Below are 14240 nucleotides of genomic sequence, written 5' to 3' on the forward strand. Positions count from 1 at the left end.
TACCTTCAGAATTATATGATGACCGATCCTGTACTACAATGGCACCCCCTTTTTCTGCTGATAATATTACTCATTTCTTGTTATTAGCCATTTCAACAGTAGTGTCCATCTCCTTCCTGGACACATTATTCTGTTTGACCTGGGTATCCTTGAAATTGAAGTGTAAATCTTTGAGAGTAGAATTATAGAACATGGATACATTTGGATGCATTGGTGGAATAAATGTCAATTTGTGATATCTGAATCTGGCATCATTACCTGAATTATCTTCTGTCTGAAAGAATAATTTCAAGTTAAGTAATCTACAAAACTCAGAAATATCGTTAGCAAGTGAATCTTCAGAGATAAAGAAACCAGGAATGAAATTAAGTCCTTTATTAAGAATTTGGATATGTGTTGTGGACAGTGTGGTAGATGAAATGTTTAACACATTATTTATTTCTGTACAATCAGTTTCAATAGATCTACCATGTTTTCCACCCCTGTGTTTCCTCCCACCCCGTTTGTACCTTTGGCTAAAGGGATTAAAGAATTTCTCCTTTTAGAGACTGGCGAGTCGGCGGAGTATTGTATAATGGACTCTAAGGTGGTGGAGACATCCTCACCTGATTCATCACAACTTGATGTATTCGATTTTTTCAAGATTGATCTTGGTCTTTTCCTTTTATTGACCTTCCTGTGGGAAGACTCAAACCTGACCTGTTTGTTACTTCAAAAGGGGTGCCCCCCTTCATAATCACTTATATCCCGGTGAAATTTACCCATTTTTTTATCCTTTAGTGTCAGTTCTAGGCTGAGAAGGTCCTGTCCCAATTTCTGAAGGTTATTAGTATACCCCTCCTGACCTTCAAATTTACTGATATCATTACACATATCAGTAATTTCCAATATGTGTTTGTCTATGGTCCTCTCGTGATATGCCGCCAAAATTTTAACAAATTCCATTGAGGATTTATGTTGAGCCTTGGCCCATTGTTTCAATAAAATGGAATCTGCTTCGGAGACAAGTGGTTGTGTCCTTACCCTCAGTCCCCTGGGTGATATATCTTTGGCTAAGTAGGCTTTAAAAAGTTTAGCATGCCACACGTTAGCCCTTAGTGTCCTCATGCTTTTATTCAACTTATGGAATGAAGTTTCACAACTATTAGTTGTTACTGAAGCTAACTTGTTATTACCTTCCCCCAAATTAGTGAGTCCAAAGGCTGTTAAATCATCCCTATCAGCTGAAAGGCCCCTCAGTATATCTGTAAGATCCATAGTAAATGATATAAACTACAATACAACATACACAAGGTCACCAACAAATTTCCACAGTGCCTGGTCCTCACTGAAAAATCTTTAGGAATATAGTATCCTTATCTGTGAGGACTAAGCAGGCCCCTGTTAATATAATGTGTATGTAACTTAACACATAAAGTGTATAAAACATAGACCATAAAGATGTGAACAATAATAGCTAATGAATGAGTCCTTATCAACCCCTATTTCAAGTGCTATGTTCACACCAAAATTATAAATGTCAATTATGATTCAAGGAACAGTAACAGTCCCTGTATATGAAATACAGTACTGAGTTCCAGTATGAAGAGCAACATGTGACCATCCAATGTTGTTTTAGTAGTTTATTATATTATCCCAAAAGACTGAGGGGACATCACCTGAAGGTGAAATGGAGCTGATATGAAAATGATTAAAAAAGAAAGAAAACAGGACCGTGACTACAGCCAAGGTGCCAATTATAAAGATCACATTAACCTAGACAGTACCTTCCCTTCCTGAAAAAATTGAGAAGCTCAAGTAAATTTGACTATGGGTAAACCTAGAACTTTGCGCCAATCAAACCAACATTTCAATAGAAAAAAACTTTTGTTTCAATAGTACATCATTAATGGAACCCCCAATTAGAAATAGCAAAAGTACGGAGTTCAACACAATGTTTGGATACCTGCATATATTAAGGTTCAAACAAAATATATTTATATGCAGGACTTAGGTTCATAAGTTCATAGGTTCATACTAGGCTATCTGCCCTAGGGCATTTATAAGCCTAGACAGAGTGTGTTTGGCTTTCTCCACCCATTTTAAATTAATTTTGCTATGCCCTTTTTCGAGGTTAGTATACTGTGCCTCTGTCTAACAGTGACACAGAAGTGATACCCATGGTAAACCTATGATCTCCCATCCACTCATTAAGATTCCTCTTGAAGAGAGTCAATGAGGGACTCTGCCTAACCTGGACTGGGATTTTATTCCAGAGTGAAGGGAGCCTCTGGGTTATGAATCTGTCCCTCCAGCATGTCCTATTTATTTCAGTGCTGAGGTTCAAGTCTCTCAAGCGCATAGCTCGATGGGATTTGGATTTTCTGAGGTGCAGCATGTCCATTAATTCCGGGTTGGACATGGCTTTATATGTCAGACACAGATCGCCTCTGAGCAGGCGGTATGCCACTGAGTAGAGTTGGAGTTTCTTTAACCGGACAGCATATGGCATCTGTTTGAGCCCTTTGATCCTCTTGTTGAGGTACTTTTGGGGTCTTTCCAGTTGCTGCAGGTGTCTGGTCTGGTAAGGTACATCCCAAAAGGGGCATTGTACTCAATTATGGGCCTGATGAGGGATGAGTAAAGAGGCACGATGACCTCCCCTGATCTAGATGTGAATCCCTTCATGATTACGTGGGCTATATAAAATGTTTTTCTAACCACTTTGGCCACATGGTTGTCAAATGAGAGATTGCTATCAACTTGGTTCCCCAGGTCCCTAATTACTTCTTCTGTACTTAATGGATTACCACCTATGTGGTAATTTGTGGGTACTTTGTTTTTGCCAAAGGGGATGACTATACACTTTTTGGCATTTAGCTTGAGGCCATGGCTCTGGCACTAGTTGTCTGTTTCTATGAGGCCCTTTTGGAGGATGCTTGTGTCGGCTGGAGAGTCGATTATGGCGCCCAGTTTGCAGTCATCTGTGAACTTGGTCAGCCACAGTCCTTCCGTGTTGGCCTGTACCTCCGAGAAATATATACCGAACAAGAGAGGTCCTAGGACTGAGCCTTGTGGGACGCCACTTGTAACTGGTTTGGAGTCTGACATGGCTCCAGCAATTCTAACCATGTGGGTTCTGTCCTTGAGCCAGTTTGCAACCCATCTAGTGACATAGGGGTTTATATTTAAGCTGGTGAGCTTATCTATAATGCCCGAGTGGGGTATTGTATCGAAGGCTTTTGCAAGGTCCAGGTAGGCTGTGTGGACCACCTTCCCCTCGTCAATGGCCTTGGTGACTGTTTCAAAGAAATCAACCAGGTTTAAGAGGCAGGATCTACCCTTAACAAAGCCAAACTGGGTAGGATCCAGTGTCTGTAGGTCCCCAATATCTTTATTTATGAGGTCCATGATGATCCTTTCCTTAGCTTTGCAGACCAAGCTAGTCAGGCTTATGGAGCAATAGTTTCCAGGATCCGTTGAGGCACCACCTTTGTGGAAAGGGTCCACTGTTGCTGTACGCCACTCTTTGGGTACATATCCTGTAGTAAGGCTGAGATTGAACAGTAGTTTTATGTTTGGGTTTAGCTTTTCTTGGAGTTCATGTAGGACGCAGCCCGGGACACCGTCTGGTCCCATTGATGCTGTGTTTTTTGCTTTGGAGAGGGCAGCTCTTATCTGAGCATCTGAGATGTCAGGGGGGCAGCACTCTGATGGGATAGATATTTGCCCTTTTGGTGGGGGGGGAGAAGTTTGCGCTGAACCTGTCAGCTAGGATGTTGGCAATGTCTGTGGGTTTGGTGTATTTTTTGTCATTTTGGACTAATTCTGAGCATATCTGGGAATTCCCACCCAGGTTCCTAACATAACTAAAGAAAGCCTTGTGATTATCCTTAGTGTCCTGTGCAATTTTTCTCTCAAAGCTGGCCTTAGACGATTTTATGAGTGCCCGTAGTTTTTTGCTAATACTGATCAGAGATGCCTTCCCTTTTTGGGATTTTGCTCTATCATGTAGTAACTTGGTCAGTCCTTGTAAAGTGTGGATACCTGATAATATAAACCAATACTGAAAATCTTCCTTTTATATGAACTAAATGTCTTCCTTATAGTATAATGATCCTAAATCTCTACAGGGTAAACCTGTGTATTTTTAAAACTATCCTGGATCAAAATGGCACTTAGTCTAGAAGATTGGTGAATAAATCAGGTTAGATAATCTGTTTGTAAATATCCCTCACTCACATTTGAACATGATATATAAACAAATGGTATACAGCTCTAGTCTAGACAATATGTAGATAGATAAATCGAATATAAATGTTCTGATGTAACATAAAGCTTTCAAAAAGAAATAAAGATTGTATGAGAGCCCACAGCACTTGCATATGTTATTTAGTAAATAAAGTCCAAAAGTCCAAAATTATAACAGCAAAATTGAGTGGGTGTTGTGAATCCAAAGGACATCCACATTCAGTAACAGGATCTGCCGTTTGTATGCCCACATTCAAACAGTCCCGATGGTTCACATAAATCAAATATTAATACTCTAATGTTATATAAAATCTCCAAAAGGAACCAACGGTTGAATGAAAGTCCATCAAACCCACATATGTTGTTTATAAAGTTGTTATTAAATCTAATAGTCCCAAAATTGTCAGCAAAACCAAGAGGGTGTCATAAATCAAAAAAGCATCTGTTTTCAGTATCAGGACCTTCCGTTTGTATACCCAGATTGAAACAGTCGTAATAGTTCACATTAAGCACTGTTGTTAACCACTGATGAAAAAATATTTATAGCACTTATTTGGCACTGAAAGTCTAAAATTGTATCAGCAAAAACCAAGCCGTTTTTTAACCAGGACTTATGATCAAGTGTGTCATAGAGCCACTAATATAATTTCATCATCCAGGAGGAGAGCAGCTGCAGTTGCTAGTGAATAGCTGGCTACAGGGGGGTCATTCCTGCCACAAGCCACCACTGACACCAAATGAAGAGTTCCTGTCCAGTGTCAGAGATCCAAAGAGCTTTAGTGGAAACTACACACCAACATTTGACTGATGTGGGTGCTGATGTATCTGGGAGGACAAGCATGTGCCAAGAGGAGCTTCCATGTATGCTAACATATGGCAAGTTTTCAGATTTGCTTGTATAGTAAAATATAGAAAAAACAAAATAATATTTCCTGTTGATTTTTTTTTTTATGAATCTATTGATAAATTAGTAGCTCCAATCCTACATAAACTCCCTTAGCAACACAATCCCCGGGATTGAAGAAGCTCGGCACAAGGACGGTTTTAGCCTTGTGCCGAGCATCCTCACTACAGATGGCACAGCAGCGCCATATGAATATGTATGAGGGTGCGCCGCCGCACCCTCGACGTGCACAGGAAATGTGTGGGAGTGCAGGGGGCATGTACAAATGCTTACGGAGGAGTGAACATGCCCCAACACTTTCAAAACCTACTTTGCCTACTAGTAGAGCCCGTCCCTAATAGTAAGTCAGTAAGTCAGTGTCCGTGGATACCAAAATGTATGCTAAGCATACAAGAGTGTCCACGAACAGTAAAATAAAATCGAAGTAGTAAACACACAAGCATGTAGTGGAATGTAGAGCCCTGTCCCTAGAACTGTCACAATTAGATTCCCTGTCCCCGTGTCCCTATTATACATTAGAATTGCAGCAATATTGAAGGTGTAAGCAAAGCGATGCATGTCTTCACGTCGCCGCCCTCTGCCGAGCATAGCTTACACATCATATTCATTCAAATAGAGAAAAACACGCAGAATCAATGTAAGTGTCAATAGTGTAGTGTTTAGAGCATCCGCCTATCAAATAGGCAGTCACGGTTCGAGCCCAACAATAGCACATATCATTTCCATGTGGAATGAATGTCATTTTGCCGTAAAACCGACATAAGAGTATCGCATGAGATATTTAACTTAAATATAATTCAAGCAAAATGGCACTGTCATAATTTACAATGTACTAGTAAGCAGGTGTAAGCACAAATAAGCAGCAGTAAACACTTATAAGTGCCAGTAAGCAAGTCTGAGTGCACTTGCGCGGGTCTAAGCAGTGCCCAGCATAGGAAATGTATATAAGTATATACAGATATATAATATATATATATATATATATATATATATATATATATATATATATATATATATATATATATATATATGTGTATCTATGAAGAAAGAACGATGTAACAATAAAGCATACAAAAGGAATGAGAAGGGAATCAACAGCAACCCCAGTATTATATAGCGCTGTCAGCATATGTCATATCCAGCTGGGCAGGAGTGAGCAAAGCACTGCTACTCACACCACAGGCAGGATATTACCAGTGGGAGTAACATTGTTGATTTTCTAAGTCTAGTTTGCACACAGAGGGTAGTCTCTGGTGGGACTACCCAAAAATTGATAGACCATTTGGCCTTCTGACCATTACACAAGCAAGGGCAGGTATGTTCAAGGACTAAATGGTGGGAGAGCCTGAGAATACATGGGTTGGGACAACATATGTGTAGGGCCCCTAATGATCTGGAGAGGGCAATGTGTGGAGGTGTGTCATGGCTGCGATAACAAGTGGATAATGGATGGTATGCATGTATTTTGAACACGGGTGGGGTGGAAGAACTATGGGTATAAAATTATGGAGCCAGGCATGCCAGGATTGGATGGGCTGGTTCTAATTGGACTGCCCCGTGGAGGTCAGCGAGCTCATTATAGGTATATATGCATACACACATGCAGACATCAATATGTAGAAGTACATTCTCTGTAATTCATTCCATTTGCAGACATAAATAACATGAATGTGCCCTTACAAACCTCGACAGTAGAGAGAATAATAGGATGTGCAGAAGAGGGATGGGACGAAAATGCTAAAACGCAGAAGTGTGTACAATCTCCGAAGTCAGTGCTGTGCTGAAAATAATGAAATGTGATGACTTCCCCACATATGTAATCATTCCTGTGATCTGCCTGCTACGGCAATGCCAATTACTAAACCGGTCTATTTGTAAAAGAAATACACCAAACACGTACATAATTAGGCTCTCATGTGTAATGTGTGCGTTACCACATAGTCATACATATTAATTTATTGTAGTGTCATGATAACGGGAGTAAGGATGTAATGAAGTATAGAGTCGAATCTTGACATAAACACATGCATGTCCCATGTGAGACAACCCAAAAATTGCGAATAGTATTCTTTTGGTTGCTCACGTCACCAATGTTTGTGGACTAAATGTTTGGGAGTTCTGAGGATACGTGGAGTGAGTCAACCGATGGGATGGGTCTATAGGAGTAGGGAGTGGCCAGTGTGTAGTGGTGTGGATACACCACTAATCTGACTGGAGAATGCATGACAGCAGTGTTAGGGAGGTGTTGTGGTGTGTGTTTGGGGAACCAGGAGCCATGGGTATATGGGTATATATGCAAATGAAGCAGCACAGCAATTGTGTATTGGTTAGAGCAACCCCCTAATGAACAGACATTCCCGTACCGAATCCCACTGTATCACATACCATTTACCATCAGTAATCTGTACATAAACATATTGCGACATCTGTCTGCTGTATAACCTGGAAAATATCAATTAAAAGTTAACTGTTGAGAAGTGTCAGTGTCATAATGAATAAGGCACTAGTAAGCCGGTCAAGCATATATAAACACCAGTAAGCATGTGTAAGTGCGTTTGCGTGGGGTATGTATTGCTTTACAGACACACACACACATATATATATATATATATATATATATATATATCTATATATATATATATATATATATATATATATATATATATATATATATATATATATATATATATATATATATATATATATATATATATATGTATATATATATATATATATATATGTTGCAGATATATACATATATATATATATATATATATATATATATATATATATATATATATATATATAGGTTTACTATTGAAATGTTGAACGGCACTACATCGACTGTACTATAGTCGAACACGGAAGTTCGAAAATAGTAATGTCAACGTCAAAAAAACAATCTAGGAATGGTTTTAACATGGGTCGATGGTACAGTCGATGTAGTGCCGTTCGACATTTCAGTAGTAAACCATATATATATATAATATATGTGTGTGTGTGTGTGTGTGTGTGTGTGTGTGTGTGTGTGTGTGTGTGTGTGTGTGTGTGTGTGTGTGTGTGTGTGTGTGTAGATATACACAGATATACAGCAATGATAGGAAACAGCACACAAGAATGACATATCTTCACAGCCTATGCCAATGGAAGCGAGGAGCCCAAGCAAGAAACATGAAACACATAGCATGACCTTCCACCCCCCCTGCTGGACACAGGAAACATACACACAAACAATGTAAAGAGTCCACTGCTCCCCAGACCACAGGCAGGATACAACCAAGGGGTACACAGTGCACCCGTGAATTATAATCTTGGAACACAGACTAGAGCATTCCTTGCGGGACACCCCAAAAATTGCTAAGACCAAAAGAAGGTGATAGACCCATCATTCTGGCTGAGGTGTATACATACTCGGAATACAAGGGTGGGAAACCCTGATGACCCATAGGCCGAGACAATTGTATGAAATGAGTCCCTTGAAGTAGAGAGTGGGCAGCGTGTAGTGGTGTGTCCAAAACAGACCAGGACCCAGAGTAAGGATGGGTGCTGTTGACGAGGTGCGGGTGGCGGAACTATGTTTAGCTACTTATGGGTCTAGGTGTGCAGGTGTTGGCTAATGTGGGCCTATATGGACCGCCCTAGGGATGTAAGCGAATGTGTTCAATAGGCAGAGGCATCGCCCAACGAGCAGTGACACCCACTCCGAGTCCCACTGCAGCAAAGTGTAATCTATATGGCAAGGAACGGAATAACCAGATGTAGACGTATATATGTAGAGGTATATGTGTGTATATCTACCCATAGTGACATAGAGAAAAGCCTCTCCCTCTCCGTAATGCAAATGTATACATATAGAGACAGAATACAGATACATACCCACATATAAATATATACATATGCAGACACCCATAGACCCATATGTTTTGAGACAGCAAATATAAATATACATGTATGCATACATATACAGATATATCTGTATATAGTAATGTAAATATATATATATATATATATATATATATATATATATATATATATATATATGTATGTGAGACTGTAAATATACACATGTATATAGCTAGGATATGATACAGCAGTTATGAGTAACATATGTTCACAGGCCATGCATATGGGGGTGAGGGGGTCCAATAAACAAACTTGTAACACATAGCATCAACCCCCCCCCCCCCAGCTAGGCCGGTGAGACATACAGACACACAATAAAGGTAAACACACCACTGCTTCCCAGACCACTGGCAGGATGCTACCAGTGGGAGAGACCTGCCAGGTCTAATCTTGAAACATAGACATTGATTTCCCTTGTGGGACACTAAAAATTAATTATCGGAGGCAGTCCCAGAAATTACTTATCAAACCAGCCTGTAGATCTACACGGACCATTAGGTTGTGCAAGCCTGATAACACATAGGTCGACACAACGTATGTCATGTATCCCGACATGGGGAGAGTGGGCAGTGTGTAGTGGTGTGTTTATACCCCACCTGCACCCACAGTAAGGATGAGTGCTGTAGAGGAATGGCAGGTGGGGGAACTATGGGTATGCAGTTATGGGCCTAGATGTGCAGGTGTTGGCTGGTGCAGTCATATTAGGACCACCCCAGGGATGTAAGTAATATTCCGAAATGGTCATAGCTGATGCCCATACCTCTCATCCCCTAAAGGCACATCCACTGGACAGGACATAAACCATTGGGGGAACAAATTGGGACCATACCTCTGAACTGTTCCCGATTTCCAGGGATGTCCCAGATTTTGACTCAGTTTCTAACTCTGCCCCACTTAATCCTTCCTAAAACTAGTGACATTTGGAGGAAAGGTGGTGAATTACATGTAATGAATAACAATAACAATTAAGAGTTATAAACTTCATTTACCTCAGAATATGTGCATGAATTCATATGCTCTGTGTCTGTCAATGTGTCAAGTTAATAGCACCAATAATTTAAATGTGTCTCTGATGTTGTTATGCCATGTCCCTGATTCAGTTTGTATATTTCCCCAATCGTATAAGAGGTTTGATAGGGACAGAAGCCACATATTCCACTAACAACCTTAGAAGAGTGTCAGTTCCCATGTATTAGCCAGATTCTAAGAGAAACACATCAGTAATATGAATCAAACTCTGGACAGGCCGCGGATTCCATACAGTCGAATGGCATGCTGTCGCCTAATGGGAAGCCATTCCCGATACTGTAGGCATGTAATCCAATGTAATAGGCATCACAAGGTAATATCGTAGGCCTCACTCCCACGCAGGGGTGTGAGTGTCAGATGCAAACACCAAATGCAGTGCATTTGCAAGTGCGGGAGCAAGCGGGTGTAAGCCTATTTGGCCGCCAGTATGCGAGTATTACACTGATATAGCAATGTAGAGGCTAACTGAGTGTAAGAAACTGTAACCAGAGGTTAGCATTGCTTAGCACCGCACAAACCCATGCACACCCGCTCACAACTGCTTTAATGTGCCTTAATCACACCGTATCCAATGACCTTGTTCTGCCCAGCAACAAAATAAACGGCCTCTGTCAGGCTCGAAACTAGGACCCTGCACATACATCTATTGTGATTTACCACTAAGCCATGGCAGATATACTGACATCGGACCTTATCACAAACATATCATCCAGTGCAGTCATTTAACAGTATAGGAAATGTATTCCATCATGTAGATGTATGTGTGAGTGTTTATGTCCAGCATATAGATGCATACATATATATATAGATATATCAGGAACATCCCATGTGACAACAAAGCATTACAAAGGAATGAAAAGGGAAAGACCAACAATGCCTGTATCATGTATTGGTGTCATCCTATGTAATATCAAGACTCCCTCAGTCAGACATGTGTCAGTCATACATGCAAACATTTGTACATTGGCCATATACATCACTCTGTGCATGTTATTTACATTAACACAACAGTTCCTGTCCAATCATTATGTGAGAACAGTACTCTTGCAAGGTGCTGTGCGCGACACCATCATCATGATAAAGGTAAATGAGGTAATCATAGAGGGACTGATAGTGTTGTGTGTACAATGGGGTCATCCGCATCACGTGTACTTGAAACATTTAGGAGTCATGTGCATACTAGGATCATGCACCTGAGAGACAGGGGTGAGGACAACTGGAGTATGTTGTAATGCATATTAAAAGAGTTACATGTGTCCAGTGGACATGTGTGAAATGGACAGCTATGTATGGGGAAAATGTTGTTCTAGGAACTGATTGGCCCTTTGTTTCTGTAGGGTGAGAGTGGGATGTGAGGGAAGGAGAGTAGGTATGCTCGTGGAGGATAGGTAGGGTAGGATGACAGACAAGACAGCATACAGGGTCAGTATATGACACATGTGGGGGGATACACCTCGGACGGGGAGGGGTGCTTGGCATTCACAAGCCCATGAGCCCCCAGATGGAAACAGTGGGACGGAGGTCCCCAAAACAGCTGCAAAGGTGGCAGTGCTGGTGGCTGTCTAGGAGGGGCAGCCTCACCCTGTAAATGTGACACTCTGCCCTTGAGCTGGCGTATCTGGACTCAAACCCCATTATTGAGCCCCCTACACACCATGTCTGGGACTGTATGACAGAGGACATGTTCCTGTCTGGACCTGCTCCCAGGGGGGACAAGCTCCATCCTCAGTGGTGGTACCACCAGAAGGCGGTACAGAGCCAACAGAGGTGGAGGTCCAAGGCTGGGCCCCAGATGTGCTGTTTCCTGGTGCCATGGCCAGCTGAAGTAGGACAGGAGGGTCTGCCAACCCATACAGCCTATGGTATTGCAGTTTAAACACAGATATGGCTTAGTAATAGTCAACAGCATTCAGGATTACTTACAACACCATGCATAGATATGACTATCAACCCAACACAACAGATGGTATACATCTGCAGAGAGAGCACAACACATGCATATATACTGCATTACATCTGTACAATGTGTAGAAGACTTGTGACTGCAGCTATGAACAGTGGCCCATTATTGGCATGTCACTGAGAACCCCAGACAGTGTTTGTCATACCCTGTTTCATATGACATATGTTCAGTCAGTAACTCATCACTATCACCATGCACTGGTTGCAATCCTCACACTATGCTCATGCTGATCACAGATGTGTGTTCAGTGAGTAACACAGGAAACAAATGGTTCCACACACTGACCAGTCCACAGATGGCCCTTCAGATGGGGGTCCCTCACAAACAGAATACTGTCTTGTCAGTTTTAAAACATGCAGAATAGCCATTACCACACACACCTTGTTAAACAGGCAGTTGTTTCAATGAAGCATAGCTACACTTACATGCTGTAGTCATGTCTGGCACATCACCCTCCTGTCTTTAGGCTATTTCCCACTGTATATGTTGTTTGAGGAGCATCCAGATGTCATCTGTGATACCGTTTACCAAACACCAGAGCTAGGTACCACTCACAGCGACTGTCATGGGCAAACACCAACATGATGTTCCCAGATATTGTACTGTGTTTTTCATGTGAATGGCTATGGGAACATCATCACAGCTGTTCCACATGCAATCAGCTAGAGGAGGACTGCAGTAGGTGCAGAGGCCATCACCCGAACATGACCATCACTTACAATACACAAGCTGCTGTTGAGCAGGTGTACACCTCCACATCCACCAGAGAGTGTGTGGGAGGGACAGACAGAGACAAAGTACATCAGAGAAGGGCTTGGAGACTAAAACCTAAGCATTGTCTGTCACACACCTACCAGTACAGGGGTTCAAACCCCTGACTGACTAGTCATTACTATTACAAGTGCATGCGGTTACTCCAAGTGCCACAAAGCTAACATGTTGGCATGCTGTGAGAACATATATGTGTGTTGGTGTGTGACATCTGCAACAGAGATATAGTAGACATACATTAGGTGTAGCACACATGGCTGTCCACATGAACGGATGTCATTGTCAACACAACCACACTCTCTAATGGACTCACATTGACACTCTTTTCCAGGCCCACAAATACACTCCCAAACCACTTAGTTTGCCAAACTGCAGTAATGCACAGGTACTACATGCACCACAGGGGATATCCAGAGGTTCTATGGGCTAGGGCATGTGAACGTGTTTGACCTCTGTCGGTATGCCAATGGGAGTTATACTGGGAGTGACTGTGGTTGGGAGCATCATACCCCACATGCAGACACAAGGTGCCAGTATTGACATGCATGTGTGCATTGCTTCATGGGTGTGTGATGATTGGCTATGCAAGATGGCTGTACAAGGCTGGGTGAGGGGTAATCCTTGGCATCACGCCACCCGACAATGGTGTGCAGTGTGGTACAGGGGTGTAGTATCTGCAATGTCCCACACAGATGGGTATTGTATGAACTGTCCTGACATCCTGGTTACCATTGTGTATGGCTATAGCTTTGCAATGCATGCCATGTCTGTGTTTGATAGTCCTTGACATGGACATTGCCTGGGATGTGCATGTCCCACAATAATGTACATTAAATGTACAGGTGTACCTCGTTTGGCTGGCATATGTTGTGTACACAGACTGTTATCCTCTGATATGCCGATACTGGCCTGGTGTGGCAGAACCTGCTTATAGTCAGCAGTTGACCCTGCACCTGCATTGATAGCATGATACAGGTATTCCCTGGTGTCAGTGGCATCGGTCCATACAGGGCACATGTGTAAGGCATTGTATGGCCTCTGTGGATCACATTTGATGGCACCACATATGTTGCAGGCGTCCAGTATGGAACATAGTGAAGCACATTGTCTGCAATTGTGTGCCTATTGTACTGCTGTACAGGGTGCCATGCACTCTGCAACCCAGTGCAATCACACCATGCCTACCATCTGTCATCAATGTGCAGGGTACTAGCAACATAGCGGGATATTCTAGGCAAGGGTGTTTGTGTATGACACATGGGTTCAGGACGTATTCCAGGTAATAGTAGGGTTGCATACTTTGTTCACCAGGCCTTTGGCCAGATGAAGGGGTATGGCTTGCCAACACAGTCCCTTGGCTGACTGACATCTGTACTCCTCATGAGGTGGACATTGTGACATATAAGACAGACACCATATAGGAAAACTACAAAATCCACG

The sequence above is a fragment of the Protopterus annectens genome, chromosome 1.part0, assembly GCF_019279795.1.
Source record: "Protopterus annectens isolate FY-2018-M chromosome 1.part0, PAN1.0, whole genome shotgun sequence".
NCBI classification, from domain to species: domain Eukaryota; kingdom Metazoa; phylum Chordata; order Ceratodontiformes; family Protopteridae; genus Protopterus; species Protopterus annectens.